General features: G+C 41.6%; 1 protein-coding gene across 2 annotated transcripts in view; it reads left to right on the top strand.

The window, feature by feature from the left end:
* Window positions 1-5,109: 5,109 nt before the first annotated feature.
* The window catches only part of LOC115106509 (leucine zipper putative tumor suppressor 2 homolog), a 45,433-nt gene continuing 25,677 nt past the window's right edge, over window positions 5,110-24,865 (top strand). The window contains exon 1 of one of the 2 annotated variants that reach the window (XM_029629309.2): window positions 5,110-5,470. The gene's annotated coding sequence lies outside the window, so the exon portion shown is untranslated. The remainder of the gene's footprint in view (window positions 5,471-24,865) is intronic. The other variant, XM_029629308.2, reaches the window with a different exon arrangement.

Genomic DNA, 24,865 nt, shown 5'->3' with positions numbered 1-24,865 from the left:
TGATGGCCACTCCAATACCTTGACTTTGTTGTCATTAAGCCATTTTGCAACAACTTTGAAAGTATGTTTGGGGTCATTGTCCATTTGGAAAACCCATTTGTGACCAAGCTGTAACTCATGATGCCATCTTTTGTGAAGTGCACCAGTCCCTCCTGCAGCAAAGCACCCCCACAACATGATGCTGCCACCCCCGTGCTTCACGGTTGGGATGGTGTTCTTTGGCTTTCAAGCCTCCCCCTTTTTCCTCCAAACATAACGATGGTCATTATGGTCAAACTTTTCTATTTTTGTTTCATCAGACCAGAGGACATTTCCCCCAAAAGTACGATCTTTGTGGGGAATGTGCAGTTGCAAACCGTAGTCTGGCTTTTTCATGGCGGTTTTGGAGCAGTGGCTTCTTCCTTGCTGAGCGGCCTTTCAGGTTATGTTGATATAGGACTTGCTTTACTGTGGATATAGATACTTTTGTACCTGTTTCCTCCAGCATCTTCACAAGGTTCTTTGCTGTTGTTCTGGGATTGATTTGCACTTTTTGCACCAAAGTACGTTCATCTCTAGGAGACAGAACGAGTCTCCTTCCTGAGCGGTATGACGGCTGCGTGGTCCCGTGGTGTTTATACTTGCGTACTATTGTTTGTACAGATGAACGTGGCACCTTCAGGTGTTTGGAAATTGCTCCCATAGATGAACCAGACTTGTGGAGGTCTACAATTATACTGAGGTCTTGGTTGATTTCTTTTGGTTGTCCCATGATGTCAAGCAAAGAGGCACTGAGTTTGAAGGTAGGCCTTGAAATACATCCACAGGTAAACCTCCAATTGACTCAAATGATGTTTTAACCCCTTATTTTGGGAATTTAACAGTCTCCATATACAGTACCAGTCAAAAGTTTGGACACACCTACTCATTCAAGGGTTTTTCTTTATTTTTACTATTTTCTACATTGTAGAATAATAGTGAAAACTTAAAAACTATGAAATAACACATATGGAATAATTTAGTAATAGTGTCAGAAAATCGAAATATATTTTCGATTTTTCAAAGTAGCCACCCTTTGTCTTGATGACAGCTTTGTACACTCTTGGCATTCTCTCAACCATCTTCATGAGGAATACTTTTACAACAGTTTTGAAGGAGTTCCCACATAAGCTGAGCATTTGTTGGCTGCTTTTTCTTCACTCTGCGGTCCAACTCAACACATAAGGTTGGGTGATTGTCGAGTTCAGGTCATCTGATGCAGCACTCCATCACTCTCCTTCTTGGTCAAATAGCCCTTACACTGCCTGGAGATGTGTTGGGTCATTGAGCTGTTGAAAAACAAATTATAGTTCCACTAAGCGCAAACCAGATGGAATGGCGTATCACTGGAAAATGCTGTGGTAACCGTGCTGGTTAAGTGTGTCTTGAATTCTAAATAAATCACTGACAGTGTCACCAGCAAAGCACCCCCACACCATCACACATCCTCCTCCATGCTTCACGGTGGGAACCACACATGCGGAGATCATTCGTTCACCTACACTGAATCTCACAAAGATACGGTGGTTGGAACCAGAAATCAGAAATCTCAAATTTGAACTCATCAGACCAAAGGACAGATTTCTACCGGTTAAATGTCCATTGCTTGTGTTTCTTGGCCCAAGCAAGTCTCTTCTTCTTAGTGGTGTCCTTTAGTAGTGGTTTCATTGCAGCAATTTGATCATGAAGGCCAGATTCATGCAGTCTCCTCTGAACAGTTGATGTTGATATGTGTCTGTTACTTTAACTCTGTGAAGCATTTATTTGGGCTGCAATCTGAGGTGCAGTTAACTGAACTTATCCTCTGCAGCAGAGGTAACTCTGCGTCTTCCTTTCATGTGGTGGTCCTCATGAGAGCCAGTTTCATCATAGCGCTTGATGGTTTTTGTGACTGCACTTGAAGAAAATGTCAACGTTTTTGACATTTTCCGTATTGACTGACCTTCTTGTCTTAAAGTAATGACGAACTTTCGTTTCTCTTTGCTTATTTGAGCTGTTCTTGCTGTAATATGGACTTAGTCTTTTACCAAATAGGGCTATCTGCTGTATACCACCCCTACCTTGTCACAAGACAACTGATTGGCTCAAACGCATAACATGTACTTTTTTAACAAGGCACACCTGTTAATTGAAATGCATTCCAGGTGACTACCTTGTGAAGCTTGTTGATAGAATGCCAAGAGCGTGCAAGATGTCATCAAGGCAAAGTATGGCTCCTTTGAAGAATCTCAAATCTCAAATATATTTTGATTTGTTTAACACTTTTTGCTTACTACATGATTCCACATGTGTTTTTTCATAGTTTTAATGTCTTCACTACTATTCTACAATGTATAAAATAGTAAAAATAAAGAAAAACCCTTGAATGAGTAGCTGTGTCCAACATTTGCCTGGTACTGTTTTACTTCCATAAATGTTTTCAACTGGTACAGGGGGACCTTCAGACAAGTCTTGTGATTCATGTTTTGTATACTCAGTGTATGTAAGGGACGAACTATGGAGTGCTAAAGAAACCCCCCTGTCATAACATTCTAATGGTTTGAGATGGGTTTATGTAATCTTGTTTGCTCTATTTACTTTGAATAGGGAAGTATGTAAGGGATGAATTAAGGAGCGCTGAAGAAACCCACTGTCATAACATTCTAATGGTTTGACATGGGTTTATGTAATGTTGTTTGCTCTGTTTATTTTGAGTAAACAGAGCAATAGCTTTGAGCTTCAGTCCTGTTTTGGTTATAAAGTTGTGTCTTTCACCATGCCTGCTTGTAAATACCTTTAGGTTACTACATATTTAACCTGCCCCCACCTGAGCTGAAAATACAAAAAATATCATCTCCAATGTACTAAGATGTTCCCTATCCATTTCAGAGAGCAGGCTGGTAAGAAAAGCCACGTAAAAAAAACAATTTGCATTCTGTTGGAAATAGTCTCCCTAATCATATGCATGATAATAGTAATAAGCTTACATCCAAAACCACTTACAGTTACCACATTCATAATTGTATCTGGTCGATGTGGGAATGGAATCCACATAACATGCTCCAATTAACACGGGATCGCACTACACGAGCATTACACACTAGCATGTATCACTAGGGCTGGGACTTGCAGGGCCAGACAAAACAGGCTGCTAAGCTGGTAGGAGAGTAGATCACATGATAGGTGATTTTATGCTGTCCTGAGTTCCTAGCATTGTGTCAGAGTGGCCGAGCAAGGTAAAAAAGGTGGGTTCAGGTTTCAGGGCGTCTGTAGAGATACAGTGTTGAATGCATTGAGGGGAAAGGTCACTGATGTAACCTGGTCCCCGATCTGTTTGTGCTGTATAGCTAACTCCTATGGTCGTTGTCATGGCATGTTTGGTATGAAAATAACCATAGGAGTTGTCAAAACAGCACAAACAGATCTGGGACCAGATTGGGTGAAGCAAGTGGCCATCCTAAGTGTTCTACACACGTCATGTTATGTGATAAACAAGAGCAGCAAGAGGGTGTATGGTCAAACCCTGTATCAACATTATAGAACACCGCTGGCATTGTGTGTTTACCCTATTCAACTGATCATATCCATGTGTAAAAATTGGCTGTGTGAATCTTTGTGAGTTAATATTGCAGAAGCCACAGAGCGGCCATTTTGAGTTAAATTAGTTATTGGCCGATTACTTTAGGATGATTATTTCCATTTAGCAATTTTTGAGAGGAAGAAACCCACTGGATACAGTGGAACCCATTATCACTCAAATTACAGCTTAGCAGGCTGTCTTGCAATGATACACATCTTGAGCATGCAGCCCTGTCTAAAGTAAAGTGAGAGCAGTGGAAAGACAAAAACACAAAAAGTCTCATTGCTCATACTGCAACTGAGATAGAGAAGATCCAGTGGTTTGCAGGGCCTCATTGTTAATAGATACATGTGCATACAATCTACACAATTATCAATTACTGTAACAAAACGGCTCTTCAAATTCTCCTGTGGTCAAATAAGTAGGCCTGTGGTTGAATGACCCTCATTCATTGTATGGCTGATTTTTATTTATATTTTTTTTACATTGATTTGTAGGGGAGAGTGGGGTAAATTGAGACCTTTTTTTACATTGATTTGTAGGGGAGAGTGGGGTAAATTGAGACCTTTTTTTTTACATTGATTTGTAGGGGAGAGTGGGGTAAATTGAGACCTTTTTTTTACATTGATTTGTAGGGGAGAGTGGGGTAAATTGAGACCTTTTTTACATTGATTTGTAGGAGAGAGTGGGGTAAATTGAGACCTTTTTTTTTACATTGATTTGTAGGGGAGAGTGGGGTAAATTGAGACCTTTTTTACATTGATTTGTAGGGGAGAGTGGGGTAAATTGAGACCTTTTTTACATTGATTTGTAGGGGAGAGTGGGGTAAATTGAGACCTTTTTTACATTGATTTGTAGGGGAGAGTGGGGTAAATTGAGACCTTTTTTACATTCAGCATCACTCCATCAATTGGAATATAGCATTATTTCTAACAATATCTACATATATTTAAAGATGTTGTGTATCCCTGGAAATAATCTGAATTCATGTAAAGTCTACAGTTTTGAAAAATAGCTTGTCACTTTTGAAAAAAAGTGGTCTCTCGGCACAATTTACCCCGGGTTTGGGGTAAATTTCAGTACTGAATGAAATATTGCCACTACTTTTTTTAAAACCATGATTAAGGATGATTTACACACATACTGGTATCAGAGTTGAACTTTTTTACCATTATTTCAATTTTTTCTGGTTGCTTATCAAAGTTAGCTGGCTAACTTGTTGAACCCGCTTTGCAGTGTAGGCTTAGTTTACCCCGTTTGGTTTGACATATTTAGAATAGACGGGAACCGGTTGTGCTAGAACAGGTAGGGAAAATGGGTCACTTCTCTTCAGGACAAACCATTTGGATTTTATAATGACGTCACCTGTTAATTTACTTGTGTTTTATAGTAGCCAATGGAAGTTAGAGTGACGTGCCTAGAAGTGTAATATCTTATATTGAAGGTCACTGTCGATGGTTCTGAGAGACTGTTGTTATTGTCAGGAAATCATATAAATGTCCACTTGTCTGTGTTTCACTGCACATTCAGCATCTAAAAAACAGCAGTCGTAGACAAGAGACCCATTCTTCAGTTCACTGGTCATCACATTACTTCAGCCAGTGGTGGTGAAGCTATGGTTGGCAGCCAATTGGGGGCTGGGCTCAGAGTCAGACCGAGACGGAACGGGAATTTTTCTACAAGCATCTGACCTGAACAGTGTGCTGGAGCGCTCACATCAAAAACACGCGCCATCGCTATACGCAAGGAGGAAGACACGGAAATTCTACGCTCGAAAAATCGTTTTCGGCTACAAATTATAGATTAAAAATTAGAACACCCGCGCCAAACAGTTTATAAAGAATTTACTTTACTGACAACCTCCTCCTGAGCTGTGCATCGAGGCTTTTCATGGTAAGTTTTTATTTATTTTAATAACTGGTACAATGCTGCAGCCAGCGTTGCTCTTCTTTCTCGAGCTTGTGAAAATAACGATCAAGAGTGACTTGGTTATAACACACCAAATATGTTGTGTAATAATGTACGTTTATCGTAGTTTTTGTTCACAAAAGACAGTCCCATATGGGATTAGTCGAAACGTTGAAAGGCAGCAGCGTAGGCTCAGTCTAACTCATTTTTATTCATTTTGACGCAGGTGTAGACTGTCAATTTATACATTGCTTCTTTAAAAAAAAAAAAAATACTTGGCTTCTCTGATAAACATACCTATATATACTTTCATGCATGTCATTTTCATCATGGCAGGTTTGACTGACCTTTTGCCTTTATCAATCAAATGTATTTATAAAGCCCTTTACATCAGAAGTTGTCACAAAGTGCTTATACAGAAACCGGGCCTACAAACCCTAAAGAGCAAAAAAAATTCAGATGTAGAAGCATGGTGGCTAGGAAAAACTCTACAAAGGCAGGACCCTAGGAAGAAACCTAGAGGAACCAGGCTCTATTCAGGGGTTGGTAATTCCAGTCCTTGAGGGCCTTGATTGGTGTCACAGATTTGCCCCAGTTAACACACCTGACTCCAATAATCACCTAATCATGATCTTCAGTTTTGAATGCAATTTGATTAATCAGCTGTGTTTGCTAGGGATGAAGTGAAAGTGTGACACTAATCAGGCCCTTGAGGACTGGAGTTGCCCACTCCTGCATGTGGTGGCCAGTCCTAATCTGGCTGTGCCAGGTGGAGTGGAGATTATAAGAGTACATGCTCATTAAGGCCAGATTGTTATTCGATGTTCATAGAGAACCAGCAGGGTCACATAATATCCTTATGCAGATAAGTTAATAATGCAAAGTTCACAGTCAATAACTGTCTCTGGACAGGGATGCATAATGTTGTCAGACAAGTTGTTTGGGATGCTTGTGTGGCACAGGGGTGGTGTTGACAGGTAGGATAGAACCTGCGATAGACCTACCTTAAAGGTAGATTAATAGCCTATTTATTTTGGTCCTTTTTGTTTTTCACTATTTAAGACTTTTATATTAGCGTTTATCAGACTTTACTGGTTGGGTGAGTTTTAGACTATGCGACATCCTGATCCCATGTTGCCTGTATAGCCACTTGTGGGAAAAAAAGTTAACCATCTTTATCTTGTCTTGGATCTGAACTGAGTACAGTTCCTTTGTAATTCATCCATACAGGGGTTTTGGGTACTCTTTTGTTGTCGTGTGTCAGACCTTGCTCTCCGTTAAACAAAACTGTTTTATTTGATTTATTAGGATCCCCATTAGATGCCGCCAATGGCAACAGCTAGTCTTACTGGGGTCTGACACATAACGAAAAGACATTACAGGCAAAATATTACCATTTACATACACACACGTTAATGTTTTTAAATGTATGTATCAGTTACACATACATGTCAGTACATACACACAACAAGTAGGTCACATGGGGGAGAGGCGTTGTGCTGTGAGGTGTTGCTTTATTTGTTTTTTGAAACCAGGTTTGCTGTTCACTTGCCCTATATAAAGTGGAAGGGAGTTCCATGCACTCATGGCTCTGTATAATACTGTACATTTCCTTGAATTTGTTCTGGACCTGGGGACACTGAAAAGACCCTGGTGGAGGAAGTGTGTGTGTGTCATTGCTGTGTGTATGTTGACTATGCAAACAATTTGGAATTTCCAACCCATTTAATGTTTCTTATAAAAACAAGAAGTGTTTAGCCAAGAGAGACTGGCATGCATAGTGTTAATATTAGCCCTATGATTACAATGAAGAGCAAGACGTGCCGCTCTGTTCTGGGCCAGCTGCAGCTTAACTAGGTCTTTCTTTGCAGAACTTGACCGAATGACTGGACAATAATAAAGATAAGATACAAATTAGAGCCTGCAGGACTTGCTTTGTGGAGTATGGTGTCAAAGTATCCTCAACTTCTTCAACAGCCACACCGTTCATTACCAGATGCAGCTGAGTTCTAGAACATAGAGAATGATTTGTACCAAATGCAATGCTCTTACTTTCAGAGATGTTCAGGAACAGTTTATTACTGGCCACCCATTCCAAAACAGACAGCAACCCTTTGTTAAGGGTTTCAGTGACTTCATTAGCAGTGGTTGCTGATGCGTATATGGTTAAATCATCAGCATACATGGACACACATGCTTTGTTTAATGCCCGTGGCAGGTCATTGGTAAAATTAGAAAAGAGTAGAGGGCCTAGAGAGCTGCCCTGCAGTACACCACACTTTATATGTTTAACATTAGTTAAGATTCCATTAATGAAAACACTGAGTTTGGTTACATTGCAATATTGTGGATTCAAATGAATCAGAGGTTGAAAAGCCATAACACAAGTTTTCTAAACAACATTATGATCAATAATATCTAAGGCTGCACTAAAATCTAATAGTACAGCTCTCACAATCTTATTATACATGTCTTACAACCAATCATCATTGTGGATACCACAACCCCTATTACAAAAACATGTTTTCCCCCTCATCAATCTACACACAAAGCAAAAACAGGTTTTTTGATTACATTTTTAAAAATCACCATATTTACATAAGTATTCAGACCCTTTGCTATGAGATTCAAAATTGAGCTCAGGTGCATCCTGTTTCCATTGATCATCCTTCAGCTATTTCTACAACTTGATTGGATTCCACCTGTGGTAAATTAATTTGATTGGACATGATTTGGAAAAGCACATAACTGTCTATTTAAGGTCCCACAGTTGACAGTGCATGTCAGAGATCTGGGGAAGGGTACAAAACAATTTCTGCAGCATTGAAGGTCCCCAAAAACGTAGTGGCCTCCATCATTTTTAAATGGAAGAAGTTTGGAACCACCAAGGCACCTAATGGACTCTCAGACCATGAGAAACAAGATTCTCTGGCCTGATGAAACCAAGATTGAACTCTTTGGCCTGAATGCCAAGCGTCACGTCTGGAGGAGACCTGGCATCATCCCTACGGTGAAGCGTGGTGGCAGCATTATGCTGTGTGCATGTTTTTCAGCTGCAGGGACAGGGAGACTAGTCAGGATCGAGGGAAAGATAAACAGAGTAAAGTACAGAGACATCCTTGATGAAAACCCGCTCAAGACCTCAACCTGAGGTGAAGGTTCACCTTTCAACAGGACAACGACCCTAAGCACACAGCCAAGACAAAGCAGGAGTGGCTTCCGGACAAGTCTCTGAATGTCCTTGAGTGGCTTAGCCTGAGCCCGGACTTGAACCCGATCGAACATCTCTGGAGAGACCTGAAAATAGCTGTGCGGCCCATCCAACCTGACAGCTTGAGAGGATCTGCAGAGAGGAATGGGAGAAACCTCCCAAATACAGGTGTGCCAAGCTTGTAGCGTCATACCCAAGAAGACTCGAGGCTGTAAATGCTGCTAAAGGTGCTTCAACAAAGTACTGAGTAAAGGGTCTGTATATTTATGTAAATGTAATATTTCAGTTTTTTATTTTCAATACATTTGCAAAAAGTTTTTGCTTTGTCATTATGAGCTTTCTGCTAGATTAATGATGGGGGGGGGGGGAAATAATTGAATCCATTTTAGAATAAGGCTGTAACGTAACAAAATGTGAAGGGGTCTAAATACTTTCCGAATGCACTGTATGTACAACCTCTGGGGAAATGCAATGATTGATCTGAAATCTTTCCCCTTTTCCCCATTCTCCTCGCTACAGTGAGAGACAGTGTTTTAATACTTTGAAAATGTGTCCTTCCATTACACCCCCTGTGTTTATTTCTCAGCAAAATCATTGACTTCTGTTGGTGCTTTTGTTTTATGGTTTAGCAGTATCCGTTCTGCTTTGTATGTATGAAACACCAGGGAGCAGGCTTTAGATGTGCTTCACTGAGGCAATCATCACGCAAAAGAGGCTGCATGTCTTGTAATTAATGATGCTAAAAATATAATAACTCATCTGGGCTCAAGGACCCGAGGGAATTTGAGACTGGATCTGAGAGAACTACTGTAATTTTTTTGTACTGTGATCAAGTTCATTTGGGTAACCTGCAATACTGTACTGTATGTAGAATTTGTTTGACCATTTCACTTGCTTGGAAATGGGACCAGAACAAAGGGTGAGGTAGAGGGCATTGTCAATAATTGAAAGCAGTGTTTGTCTGTGAGCATTTTGCTGTGTCATGGAGAAATTCCCCTTGTGGGCCTGAAAGATGCTTGGGAAATATGAGGAAGAGGGTTTGTGTTGTTTATTTTAACCTGGGCCTTGTCCAGTTTCCTGTTCAGTGGATGACCTGCTTGTGTAAGGGATCCTTAGGTTTTTCCCTCGAAAGACATTGAAAGTGAAGGTCAAGTCCCCCTAGACTTGTCAGCATTGTCTGTTTGTATAACAGGGAAGGTGAATATAGTGCCATTTTATTTCAAGGTTTGCTGTAGTTAATTTCAAAGGGAGCATCTTGTAAAGTGCTTACACAAGTAATTTTCTTCAGGATCTGTGAGTTGGCTAGTTTGTTTCTGTCCCACTGCCGCATCAACCTCCTGTTTCTCATTGTAATTAGTGATGTTGCATAGTTTCCCTCCCACTCACCTCACCACAATATGTTAAACAGTTTGAAACAACAACAATGCCATGGAGGAAACTTCATGTTCTTTGTATATTTGGGTTGGGAGAAGTCTATGAAATTCCTCAATCGTCTACGAGTAAAGGGAGGTCTGAGCTGAGCTCTGAGGACTTTATCAGACTGAAAAGACGAGCACTTCAGGGAGGCTCGGCCCTTAACCTAAAGGCTAATAAAAGGTTCTGTGTGTGCCTACCGCCTACCTACTTTTATCTGTATGTGTCTGTAAAAGATCTGTCAACAGTACTACTTCCTCCTTTACAATGGATCCCTTTTCAATGCCTGATGACACAGACCGAGGCGGGCCACCGTCTTACCCTCAGGCTTTAGTGATGTTCTCAGCATTAAGCTAAGTGAACAGCTGGGCCACACAGCTTTCTGAAGGGCACTGTGACAGGGGACAGTCAAGGGGGCCGGTTAATGAGGGTTCTCACTCCCTGGGAAAGGTTAATGATGGTATTTTGAGACCAAATGTTGGTATAAGATCCAGATAAGATTTTTTTCATTAAAGGCTGACTGTCATGTATCATCTTCAGGAGGCAGGAGTTTTTCCTGGTCAGGTCACGATGTGGTTAGGATTAACTAATGGGCTTGAACAAAAAAAGTCCATCTGAAATGTCTGTGTTGTCTAGTGTACCCCGACGCAGTGCATCTCTGCCTCCATGTTGTAAGGAGCTCTCGCACCCTCAACCTTTTGTCTCCAAGTCATCTCCCTGCGTGTCACAGACAGCCAGTATACGAACCCCAATTTCTCCTGACCGTACACAATCTGTGCTCCACCACCACTGTAACCCTCTATCTTCCTCCAATGCTTTCTCTCCCTCTTCTCAGGCTCGACTTTAACCCGGCATCCATGTAAGCACTTTGACAAGTGGCCCAGGAACTGCTGGGCTGGAGCTGGAAATGAGATTTACAGTTTGGTAAACATTCCCGATAAGACGTCAGACTAGGCGACTAGTGGAATTTTCTACCTTATTGCATTTTTGCACTGACTGTCGATTTGTCACCAGTCTTATCTGTAGTGATTGAATTTGATTCAATGGATAGTAAAATACAATTTTAGTGATGGTCAGTGCAGTACAGTTTTGCTGATATTGCTGATATTATTACAGAAAGACCTAAAAGCTAGGACCCAGGGGCTGTTTGTAGTGGACAGGTTTTTTTAGTTCTTCTTTGGGCCCAAGCCTTTCTTCTATATTTCCAAAATCAAAGGAATGAGTTCTGCAGATTTCAGTCAATGAGTTTTTACACTACTTAATACCCTGTCTGGGGATTTTTTAAATGTATGTTCTGGTTACTGTAAATTCAGATGAATACAAACTGTTGAGGTTGAAAAACAAAATAGTATTTTTTGGTGATCAAATGTATTTTATTTAGTAATAATAATTGTCAGCAAACATGAATACAAGATGAAGTTACAACCCCCCCCCCCCCCCGTCCCACATCCTAATCCCACCCCACTCGAGACCTAAGGGATCAAATTAAATAAACATACATGTATAAAAAACAACAACAAAGCAACACATCACAAATTGTTTCAGTGGCAAAAAAACATTGGTTTAAAGTGTGACATGGTGTAAATGTTATGTTCTTCCTGAGTGCTTTGTGATTGGGCGGTGGTAGTTTGTGTGATGACATTCACAGCTGGTGTGGGATGGCCCTCATGTACTGTATTACTCTCACTCCTTTTCCCCTGGCTAAAGTTTCCTGCGGTGCTGTGAAGGTATTACCTAGGCCTACGTAACAGGGGTTGTTTGGTTATTTTTAAATATACTTTCTCATTGCTAGTGCTGAGCAATTAACCAACATTTTGGTTTTCATTCAACTAACCAGCCGACTTGACTTCGGTTCAGTTATTTAAATTCCATTTTGTTCATCTTTCTTTGTGGGGGGTGGCTCAACGCACACATTGTGTAGTTTCTCTATAGAGAAATCAGATCAAGCCCAAACTGTGCGACGTACAGTGCATTTTGTTACTTTACAGCGTTATTCTAAAAAGGGTTAAATAGTTTTTTCCCCCTCATCAATCGACACACAATACCCCATAATGACAAAGCAAAAACAGGTTTGACATTTATTTGCAAATGTATTTCAAATAAACATATTACATTAACATATGTATTCAAACCCTTTGCTCAGTACTTTGTTGAACCACCTTTGGCAGTGATTACAGCCTCAAGTCTTTTTGGGTATGATGCTATAAGCTTGGCACACCTGTATTTAGGGAGTTTCTCGCATTCTTCTCTGCAGACCCTCTCAAGCTCTGTCCGGTTGGATGGGGAGCGTCGCTGCACAGCTATTTTCAGGTCTCTCCAGAGATGTTCGATCAGTTCAAGTCCGAACTCTGACTGGGCCACTCAAGGACATTCAGAGACTTGTCGCGAAGTCCCTCCTGCGTCGTCTTGGCTGTGTGCTTAGGGTTGTTGTCCTGTTGGAAGGTGAACCTTTTACCCAGTCTGAGCGCAATGGAGCAGGTTTTCATCAAGGATCTCTCTGTACTTTGCTCAGTTCATCTTTCCCTCGATCCTGACTAGTCTCTCTGTCCCTGCCGCTGAAAAACATCCCAACAGCATGATGCTGCCACCACCATGCTCCACCGTAGGGATGGTGCCAGGTTCCCTTCAGACGTGATGCTTGGCATTCAGGCCAAAGAGTTCAATCTTGGATTCATCAGACCAGAACTCTGGAGCTCTGTCAGAGTGACCATCGGGTTCTTGGTCACCCCCCTGACCAAAGCACGTCTCCTCCGATTGCTCAGTTTGACCAGGCGGTCAGCTCTAGGACGAGTCTTGGTGGTTCCAAACTTCGTCCATTTAGGAATGATGGAGGCCAATGTGTTCTTGGGGACCTTCAATGCTGCATAACTTTTTTTGGTATCCTTTCCCAGATCTGTGCCTCGACACAATCCTGTCTCGGAGTTCTACTGATGATTCCTTAGACCTCATGGCTTGGTTTGTGAATGGTGGTTAATTAAGCAATAAGGCCTGAGGAGGTGTGGTATATTGGCCATACAGTATTAAATGGTTACTAATGTAATTAGAGCAGTCAAAATGAATGTTTTGTCATACCTGTGGTATACGGTCTGATATCACGATTTTCAGCATTCAGGGCTCGAACCACCCAGTTTATAATAAGTGATAAGCAGTAATGGGCAGTCACTACCATCTTGGGACTTTTATTAATTGTTTTATTCTCGCATAATGCATTGTTTAAAAAATAATAATAATAGAAACCCGGAAAAAAACTCTTTAATAATCAAACGTAAACCGAACTGACCTCAAAAAGCATTAATCGCTCAGCACTACTCATTGATCTTGCCTGATTAGCCTCCTGCTGAAATAGAAAGGAGCACACACACACACACAAATCCCAAAATCTAACCCTTAAGCCTAAAATAGCATTTTTCCTCATGGGGACCGGCAAAATGTCCCCACTGGTCCGAATTTCCCTTGTTTTATTACCCTTGTGAGGTCTGGTACCCACAAGGATAGTTAAACACAAAAAAAAAACACATGCACACGCGCGTGTGTACACACAATGAAAAACAGACACTGGTCAGGTGTAAGTGACCCTTTGAAAAGCAGAACTTAATAGCAGTTGTCCTATAGGAAGAAGCTGTTTATGAGATTAGGTTTGATGGGTGAATTGAAGCAAATCGTGTTGTAGGTGGTAGGCAGAGGGTGATGCACAGGGCCTGTCGGAGCAGAGGGCTACATGGGGCGCAGACGTGTCATACCGAGGGGAACTGGGTCTGAAGTAATTAGTTTGGAGAGGCGGTCTGCCTACACTGCTGCCACACACACACACACACACAGTTTCAGTAGCCCACTGTGCCAGGGTGGGGTGGAAACCAAGTCGGCTTGAGTTGTTGACCGCCCTGTATTCTTCTCATCTCTGTGTTCTTTTCAAATCACCAAGGAAGGAAGTCCTACACTCCACATGATCCTTGATGCAGAATGTGTAGTGTTCTCATATCCCATTTATGGCCAATGTAACAGACATCCTAGTTATTCAAGTACATTAAAATGAGCATGTGCTACGACTACGGGAGTATCTATGCAATTCGAAACACAGTCCTTGTGTCTAATGATATTCCCTCCCTCCTCTCCAGCCACTTTAATGTACATTGGAATTGAATGGAATTTTCCTCTATCCTTTGTTCTCAGGACAGGGGAAATTACTGAGGTTTTGGCTGTAACGATCCTCAATGAGGAAGGATCTCATAGAAAAATAAACTGAGATTGGGACATCTTGGTGCAGAATGCTTTTCTTCTCATGTAGACATCCCTCTTTTCCCTCGTATAGGATAAGCATGCCAGTGTTCTCCTGGACAGAATAATCTGTGTGCCATTCCTTCCATAAACAAATGCTCTCTATTGGACAGCATGACAAATGTACAGATGTAGGATCTTTAATTTGAGCAAAATATTCCTGCAGTAACAGGATTGGAACATTTAGTCCATACTGTTGCTTGATCTGTGGTTAGGCTATTATCTGGTCAAAATGAGGCTACATGAAATGTGGAATACTGTCAATATAATAGAACTGTGTTAGTGTAGGTTTTCAGTGAATTGATGTAAATCACAAAGCTCATCTGCATAACCATTTTCAGCAACAAAAGATGAATCAAATTAAGATCCTACATCTGTACAAATACTTACAGTTCAGACTTGCTCACACAACCTTGACAGGGGCACCTAGTTTGAACTGTTTGTATTGGAGCTGGTAGAAATGACCCCTAACTGCTTGTCAGGCTCAGATTTGGAAAATCCTCCTAATGTTTAAGGTTAGAATTTTGGGTGAAGTAACTTGATCCTAGATTGGTGGTTAGCAAAACCTCTACTACGAGTGTTTACATTACAATCATGTACCAACTGTTGTTTCATCACTTCCTTATTCCCCCTTTGTGGCCTGTGGTAAGGGTGTGGTCCCATCACTGCTTGTCTGAAGCCATTAGCCTGATCCCAGATCTGTTTGTGCTGTATAGCCAAAAAACTCCTTGGCACACAGCTGTACAATAACAAACCCTTATGGTGCGTGTGACGGCAGTGTTTGGACTCAGAGGAAGTGGTGGGCCACCGCCTCTTATCCTGTTGTAGAATGTAGACCTCCACTATGTGGAGAACCCTGGCCAAGACGACCCCCACCCCCTAATTACTTCTCTTCCTGTGCTACATCAAACTTAATTGAAAGAAAATAGCATTTAAACATCTGAAGATGCATAACAGTGAAATAGACAGAATTAGACGTATAAAAAAAATAAAAATAAAATGTTTTCAACAGGTAATTATTAGCCCACTTTGTCTCTCTAGACTTAAGGGTGTTTTAGAATGATGGCCATGATCTAAAAGGGATTTGTAGCCTATGTATAGTGTGGAACGCAGTACACGGGGAACTGAGATACAAGGTATAATCTGACTCTGAAGGCTCTGTTTTTGGTGAATTTTGGACGATAGATTGCTGGCTGTCCTTCCTGCAGATTATAGGGCTTAATCTGTCCTCACTTTTTCTCTCCGTTCCTCTAAACCCCAAGCGGTCAATCAACGCAGTCTGTTTTTAGAAGATCTTGACATCTGGTTTTTGGAGGGCTCTTGTCACGCATTCACACACACACACACACACACACACACACACACAATCTAGGTAATTGATGGTTTGCCAAAAATATGTCAATCCAATGTTTTATTAACTGAACAGTGTAAAGTTTTGACCTAGAATGGAATGATTACATACACTACATGACCAAAAGTGTGTGGCAACCTGCTTGTCGAACATCTCATTCCAAAATCATTGGCATTAATATGGAGTTGGTCCCCCCCTTTGCTGTTACAACAGCCTCCACTCTTCTGGGAAGGCTTTCCACTAGATGTTGGAACATTGCTGCAACGACTTTCTTACATTCAGCCATGAGCATTATTGAGGTTGGCCTGGCTCACAGTCTGCGTTCCAATTTATCCCAAAGGTGTTTGATGGGGTTGAGGTCAGGCTCTGTGCAGGCCAGACAAGTTCTTCCATACTGATCTCGACAAACCATTTATGTATGGACCTCACTTTGTGCACAAGATTTTTGTCATGCTGAAACAGGAAAGGGCCTTCCCCCAAACTGTTGCCACAAAGTTGGAAGCACAGAATCGTCTAGAATGTCATTGTATGCTGTAGCGTTAAGATTTCCCTTCACTGGAACTAAAGGACCTAGCACAAACCATGAAAAACAACCCCAGACCATTATTCCTCCTCTACCCAACTTTACAGTTCGCTACCTGCCTGAATGCATAGTGCTTTCTCCTGGCATCTGCCAAACCCAGATTCGTCCATCAGACTGCGATGGTGAAGGGCGATTCATCACTCCAGAGAACGCATTTCCACTGCTCCAGAGTCCATTGGCGGCCAGCTTTGCACCACTCCAGCCGACGCTTGGCATTGCGCATGGTGATCTTAGGCTTGAAGCTTCTGATTGAAAGGTTATTGTGCTGACTTTGCTTCCAGAGGCAATTTGAAACGCGGTAGTGAGTGTTGCACAGAGGACAGACAATTTTTACACGCTTCATCACTCTGTGGTCTCGTTCTACGAGCTTGTGTGGCCTACCACTTCGCAGCTGCCGTTCTTGCTCCTAGGCGTTTTCACTTCACCATAAGATGACTTGCAGGTGACCGGGGCAGCTCTAGCAGGGCAGGAATTTAAGGAAACTGACTTGTTGGAAAGGTGGCATCCTATGACAGTGCCACGTTGAAAGCCACTGAGCTCTTCAGTAAGGCCATTCTACTGCTAATGTTTGTCTATGGAGATTTCATGGCTGTGTGCTGGATTTTTATACACCTGTCAGCAACGGGTATGGCTGAAATCCAGAAATGAAGGGATGTCCACATGTATTTTATTACATATTTAGATGTCAATTACCGTCACAGCCCTAACTCTCACGTACACAAAAGGTCTATGTAAAAGAATCAGGACATCATGAACCTGCTGTTTGTGGCAAGACCATCTGAAGCCCCTGCCTGATATGAACTAGTAATTGTAAGGTATTCTCCCTTTGCTGTACATCACACCTTCAGTATGTTATTAGTTACGGGTCGGAAATACTATAAAGTGCATTCGGAAAGTATTCAGATCCCTTGACTTTTTACACATTTTGTAACGTTACAGCCTTATTCTAAAATGGATTAAATTGTTTTTTTTTCCCCTCATCAAATCTGCACACAATACCCCATAATGACAAAGCAAAAAATGTTTTTTATAGAAATGTTTGCAAGTGTATAAAAAAACTCTACACGGAAATATCACATTTTACACAAGTATTCAGACCCTTTACTCAGTACTTTGATTAAGCACCTTTGGCAGCGATTACAGCCTTGAGTCTTCTTGGGTATGACACTACAAGCTTGGCACACTTGCATTTGGGGAGTTCCTCACATTCTCTTCTGCAGATCCTCTCAAGCTCTGTCAGGTTGGATGGGGAGCGTCGCTGCACAGCGTTTTCAGGTCTCACCAGAGATGTCCGGGCTCTGGCAGGGCCACTCAAGGACATTCAGAGACTTGTCCCGATTCCACTCCTGCGTTGTCTTGGCTGTGTGCTTAGGGTTGTGGTTCTGTTGGAAGGAGAACCTTAGGACCTCAGACTGGGGCAGAGTGCTGTGGAGCAGGTTTTCATCAAGTCTCATATCAAAGAGTCTGAATACTTACAGTACCAGTGAAAAGTTTGGACACACCTACTCATTCCAGGGTTTTTCTTTATTTTTACTATTTTCTACATTGTGGAATAATAGTGAAGACATCAAAACTATGAAATACACATGGAAAGATGTAGTAACCAAAAAAGTGTTAAACAAATAAAAATAGATTTTAAATGTCTGATTCTTCAAAGTAGCCACCCTTTACCTTGTTGACAGCTTTGCACCCTCTTGGTATTCTCTCAACCAAATTCATGAGGTAGTCACCTGGAATGCATTTCAATTAACCTCTTAGAGCTACCCCCCTACTTTTTTAAATTTCTGCCTGAAGACATACCCAAATCTAACTGCCTGTAGCTCCGGCCCAGAAGCAAGGATATGCATATTCTTGGTACCATTCGAAAGAAAACACTCTGAAGTATGTGTGAATTGAATGTAGGAGAATATAGACAATAGATCTGGTTTAGATAATACAATGAAAAACCAATATTCAGATAGGATGATGGGAACAATTTCAGTGGAAAACATAAGAGGGCAACAGTACTTGTGCAAAGTTTCAGAATGATAACTTCCAAAATGAGTGTGCTACATGACATTTATCATGAAGTCACCCAGGTGTCCCACACAAGTAGCCCAAATGTGGCCAACTTGGTGAAGGTATACATTTTGAAACAAATAACTATATACAAAATGCCAAAATGGTATTCTAACACCCCCCCCCCCCCCCAAAAAAAAAATATGGGGGAAAAATATACATTTACAAAATAACATGGGTAACTATTTACACACTTTCAATATTTGGAAGACTCTCAGTCCTCTATCAAATCAAATTTATTTATATAGCCCTTCGACATCAGCTGATATCTCAAAGTGCTGTACAGAAACCCAGCCTAAAACCCCAAACAGCAAGGAAAAACTCCCTAGAAAGGCCAAAAGCTAGGAAGAAACCTAGAGCGGAACCAGGCTATGAGGGGTGGCCAGTCCTCTTCTGGCTGTGCCGGGTGGAGATTATAACAGAACAAGGCTGAGATTTTCAAACGTTCATAGCTGACCAGCAGGGTCAAATAATAATAATCACAGTAGTTGTCGAGGATGCAACAGGACAGCACCTCTAGAGTAAATATGAACAGTTTAGGGTTCCATAGCCGCAGGCAGAACAGTTGAAACTGGAACAGCAGCAAGGCCAGGTGGACTGGGGACAGCAAGGAGTCATCATGCCAGGTAGTCCTGATGCATGGTCCTAGGGCTCAGGTCCTCCGAGAGAGCGAAAGAGAGAATTAGAGAGAGCATACTTAAATTCACATAGGACACCGGATAAGACGGAAGAAGTACTCCAGATATAACAAACTGACCCTTGCCCCCGACACATAAACTACTGCAGCATAAATACTGGAGGCTGAGACAGGAGGGGTCAGGAGAGACTGTGGCCCCATCCGATGAGACCCCCGGACAGGGCCAAACAGGAAGGATATAACCCCACCCACTTTTGCCAAAGCTCTACACAATATTGTGCTGCTGATGCCAGGTGCCATAGCAGTCTCTTTCTGCTGTAAAGTGAGTATCAACAGGTATTATATGAGTACAGGGAACATAAGGTTGAATATGTTTTTATAGACCTGCTAGATCTACTGTCTCTATTATATTACAACAGACCAGCTGTATCTACGGTCTCCATTTCACTTTGGCCATTGTTGTGGGCCTGCCCTCCCCTCAACAGCCTCAAATAGGCTATTTCATGTGGGTTGGGTTGGGGCGGCAGACACACGCACCTCACATTTAATTTACATTACATCTTTATATATTGCTTCCAAAATAAAACCCCCCCACATATTTTAGATTATTAATTTCAAACAAGGGCATTAGCATGAGAAGAACTTGTCCTCTCCGTTCAAAAAATATTCCTCCACTTGGAAATCGCTAAATTAATCGTCCTACAACCAATCTCTGTCTCACTTTTCCGATCAATTTCATCTAAAATTGTGTGTACACCTGTATATCTAGACTTCGATTTAGCTTTCCCTGACTTAGTCGCCATACTGATTTGATATATATAAACAGCTGAATCTGCACATTTACCAATCAATGCTGTGCGTAATATGCGTAGCTCCTTCCGGTATAAAACTTCAATAGCGAATGACTCTCTTTACGCCGGAGTTTACTACATGGGTTGGTCTTCCAACACACAACCATTGCGTATTGCCGTTTACCTCCGCTCATTGGCTATCTACCCAGCTAGATTTCAAGACGATCAGTGGTCATTGGGTTAAAAAACAGTCAATCAACGAAACAGTGGTCATATCATTGGTGCACAGTGATGTCATTACTTGTTGTCTTCAAATCGGTCCCGCGAAATGGCCCATCAGGTTTGGTTGTGTTGCAAACAAACCAGTTGATTGCAATGAAACCAAACATGACTGGAAAAGTCACGTTTTGTGTGGGTATTTACCCTCGAATGTGTCGTCGAAAATGGAATGAGACTGAATTCATGACACAAGCAGTTCAAAATGTTTCGTGTTACGCTATAAAGACGGATTTTATCAAACAAAAGATAATTCATTGTGTAACAATGAGCATTGGGATTGCAAACAGACGAAGATCGTCAAAGGTAAACAATTTATTTTAATGCAGTTTGTGATTTTGTTAGCCTGTGCTGGTTGAAATAGTTTTTTTTATCCTCAGATAATCGCATCGTATTCTTTCGCAGTAAATCCTTTTTTAAAATCTGACAATGCATTTGGATTAGCAAGATTCTAGGCTTTCGATACATGTGAGACACTTGTATTTTCATAAATGTTTAATATGACTATTTATGTAGCGATCACCGTATGTTGTGGAATTTCAGCCCGCTACTGGGTTCCGTGCGCAGAGAGGTTAACAGGTGTGCCTTGTTAAAAGTTAATTTGTAGAATTTCTTTCCTTAATGCATTTTTTGCCAATCAGTTGTGTTATGACAAGGTAGCATTGGTATACAGAAGACAGCCCTATTTGATAAAAGACAAAGTCCATATTATGGCAATAACAGCTCAAATAAGCAGAGACAAACATCAGTCCATTATTTTAAGACATGAAGGTCAGTCAATTCGGAAAATGTCAAGAACTTTTGAAAGTTTCTTCAAGTGCAGTCGCAAAAACCATCAACCACTATGACTACTATTTGAGATTTTTGGTTCCAACCGCTGTGTCTTTGTGAATCGCAGAGTAGGTGAACGGATGATCTCCGCATGTGTGGTTCCCACCGTGAAGCATGGAGGAGGTGGTGTGATGGTGCTTTGCTGGTGACACGGTCTGAATTTTTTTTAGAATTCAATGCACACACTTAATCAGCATGGCTCCCACAGCATTCTGCAGCAATACCCCATCCCTTCTGCTTTGTTCTTAGTGGGACTATCATTTGTTTTTCAACAGGACAATGACCTAAAGAGATTATTTTGTTGAAACAAAGCTACTTATTCACACTAAAGGTGCAATTGGGTACCATATTATTCATGACTTTGCAAAACAGAGCATTAACCAAATACTTCCCCTTTTTAGGTTTATAAGGCCTTGCAAACACCCTTAGTGTTTCACTAAATCAATCAATACAGCTTACGTATCCAAGTGCACCCTTGAATATGAACCTGTGAACCTCTCCCTTCAATAAGATATATTTTAACAGATTGGAGATGGTGAGAGATCTATCCTCCATCCTACACTCCTGACAGATCTGGGATTCGAACTGGTAACCCTCTGTTTACTAGCCCACCTCTTTAACCTCAAAGCTACCTGCCACCCCAAGGTAGCCTGCAATAAAGGCCTGTCGGTGGTAATGGCTCACTGAACAGGTCATTGAGAGGTTAGTGTTATCGATGGCTGTCTGTGAGGGTACCTGTTCAGCAGATGAATAATGTAATGCAATGGTAAACAGTCTCTTTTTGCTCTCTCGCTCTCTGCATGAAGTTTAATCCCCCTCTATCTGGCAGCTGGTAGGGCAATAACGTGGATTACTGCTTCCAATCGATTGAGTAGGAGTTGAGAGACGGCTGGCACAGCTAAGCACCTGTTAATGGTCCGTGTGGGCCAACTATAAACCTCCAGGAGTTACTATTATGTTGTCAAATCATCCAATATGTCTTGTAGCACCTCTCTCCCACACACTGTGTACCCAATGTGGTGTTACCCAACACGGGCATTATATTGCCACAGTGTGATATTTCTGAAGCCAGTATATCGTCATGTGGCTTGAGCTGCATTACGTGTGGGAAGCCACAGTCTTCTTAACACTTCCATCTGCTACCAACATATTTACTCTGCCTGGCTTAATGAAAAAGTCAATAAATAGGCCGAAGAACAAATTGCAATATTCCTCCGCTTGTAATATAAGAATCGAGGGCTTAGCGAACATCTCTGATCCTGCAAATATCCAGGGTATACACTGTACACTGAGTGTACAAAACATTACGAACATCTGACATAGACTGACCAGGTGAATCCAGGTCACAGCTATGATCCCTTATTGATGTCACTTGTGAAATCCACTTTAATTGGTTTAGATGAAGGAGAGGAGACATTTTTAAGATTTTTAAGCCGTGAGACAATTGAGAGCAAGACAAAAGATGTATGTGCCTGTGAACGGGAGGGCTGGGCATGTTGATATCCTAACATTCCTCAACGTTATGAACTAGGGATGGATACTGTAAATTGATTAATAGAATATCCGAACGGACGTCAGTATTTGATTACTTGAGTGAGTGTTCATTTTTGGAGAACATTTTTCACACCTATTTTTAACAATCAAAAAGCTTTGTCTAAATTACATTTCAATTATCATTGTGACATTGTTACGTTAGGTTCCGAAGAAACAGAGTAAAAACTCGAACTAGAAAAAGCTTAAACCCAGTTTATTCTCCTCACTGGGTGCCTCAGTTGCAAGCACATTTTGCACACAATCAAACAGGCATTTATGTCAAGATGAGATTAGGGATATAACTTCTCAGAACTGCTATCTGTTGCCCAATACTGCCTGACAACACATCGGCCACACTGATCCTCAACACGGGCCCCTCAGGGGTGCGTGCTCAGTCCCCTCCTGTACTCCCTGTTCACTCATGACTGCACGGCCTGGCACGACTCCCAACCCCATCATTAAGTTTGGCGATGACACAACAGTGATCACTTACAAAGACGAGACAGCCTATAGGTAGGAGGTCAGAGACCTGGCCGTGTGGTGCACGGACAACCTCTCTCTCAACGTGATCAAGACAAAGGAGATGATTGTGGACTACAGGAGAAAGAGGACCGAGAACACACCCATTCTCATCGACAGGGCTGCAGTGGAGCAGGTTGAGAGCTTAAAGTTCCTTGGTGTCCACATTACCAACAAACTAACATGGGCCGAGCACACCAAGACAGTCGTGAAGAGGGTGTGACAAAACCTATTCCCCCCCTCAGGAGACTGAAAATATTTGGCATGGTTTCTCAGATCATCAAAAGGCTCTACAGCTGCACCATCGAGAGCATCCTGACTTGTTGCATCACTGCCTCAACCGAGCAGTTGCCATACCAGGCAGTGATGCAAAGACTCCAGCCACCCTAGTCATAGACTATTCTCTCTGCTACCGCATGGCAAGCGGTACCGGAGCGCCAAATCTAGGTCCAAGAGGCTTCTAAACAGCTTCTACGCCCAAGCCATTAGACTCCTGAATTCCTAATCAAAGGGCTACCCAGACTATTTGCATTGCCCCCCTTAACACCACTGCCACTCTCGGTTGTGATCATCTATGCAGTCACTTTAATAACTGTACCTGCATGTACAGTGGCAAGAAAAAGTATGTGAACCCTTTAGAATTACCTGGATTTCTGCATAAATTTGACAAACAATTTGATCTGATCTTCAAGTCACAACAATAGACAACCACTGTGTGTTTAAACTAATAACACACACATTGTATTTTTCTTGTCTTTTACTGAATACTTCATTTTAACATAGGTTAGAAAAAGTATGTGAACCTCTAGTCTAATACCTTCTCCAAAAGCTATTTGGAGTCAGAAATCAGATAACCTGGAGTCCAATCAATAAGAGGAGATTGGAGATGGTTAGAGCTGCCTTGCCCTGTAAAAAAAACTCTCACAATTGGGTTTTGCTATTCACAAGAAGCATTGCCTGATGTGAACCATGCCTTGAACAAAAGAGATCTCAGAAGACCTAAGATTAAGAATTGTTGACTTGCATAAAGCTGGAAAGGTTTACAAAAGTATCTTTAACAGCCTTGATGTTCATCAGTCCACGGTAAGACAAATTGTCTATAAATGGAGAAAGTTCAGCACTGTTGCGAGTGAGTGGCTGTCCTGCAAAGATGACTGCAAGAGCACAGCGCAGAATGCTCAATGAGGGTAAGAAGAATCCTAGGGTGTCAGCTAAAGACTTAGACATCTCTGGAAGATGCACACTAACATCAACCTCATCCCAACTGTAAAGTATGGTGGATGGAGCATCATGGTTTGGGGCTGCTTTGCTGCCTCAGGGCCAGGACAGCTTGCTATCATAGACGAAAAAATGAATTCCCAAGTTTATCAAGACATTTTGCAGGAGAATGTAAGGCTATCTGTCCACCAATTGAAGCTCAACAGAAGTTAGGTGATGCAACAGGACAACAACCCATTAGACAGATGTAAATCAACAACAGAATGGCTTGAACAGAAGAAAATACGCCTTCTGGAGTGGCCCAGTCAGTCCTGACCTCAACCTGATTGAGATGCTGTGGCATGACCTCAAGAGCGGTTCACACCAGACATCCCAAGAATATTGTGGAACTGAAAGTTTTGTAAAGAGAGGTGGTCCAAAACTCCTGACTGTTGTGCAGGTCTGATCCGCTACTACAGGAAACATTTGTTTGAGATTATTGCTGCCAAAGGAGGGTCAACCTGTTATTAAATTCAAGGGTTCACATACTTTTCCAACCTGCACTGTGAATGTTTACATGGTGTGATCAATAAAGAGATGACAAATTATAATAGTTTGTGTTATTAAGTTAAGCAGATTGTTTGTCTATTTTTGTGACTTAGATGAAGATCCGATAGCATTCCATTTATGACCAATTTATGCTGA

The sequence above is a fragment of the Oncorhynchus nerka genome, linkage group LG23 (assembly GCF_034236695.1).
Source record: "Oncorhynchus nerka isolate Pitt River linkage group LG23, Oner_Uvic_2.0, whole genome shotgun sequence".
NCBI classification, from domain to species: Eukaryota; Metazoa; Chordata; class Actinopteri; order Salmoniformes; family Salmonidae; genus Oncorhynchus; species Oncorhynchus nerka.
This window is presented reverse-complemented; position numbering and strand designations above follow the sequence as displayed.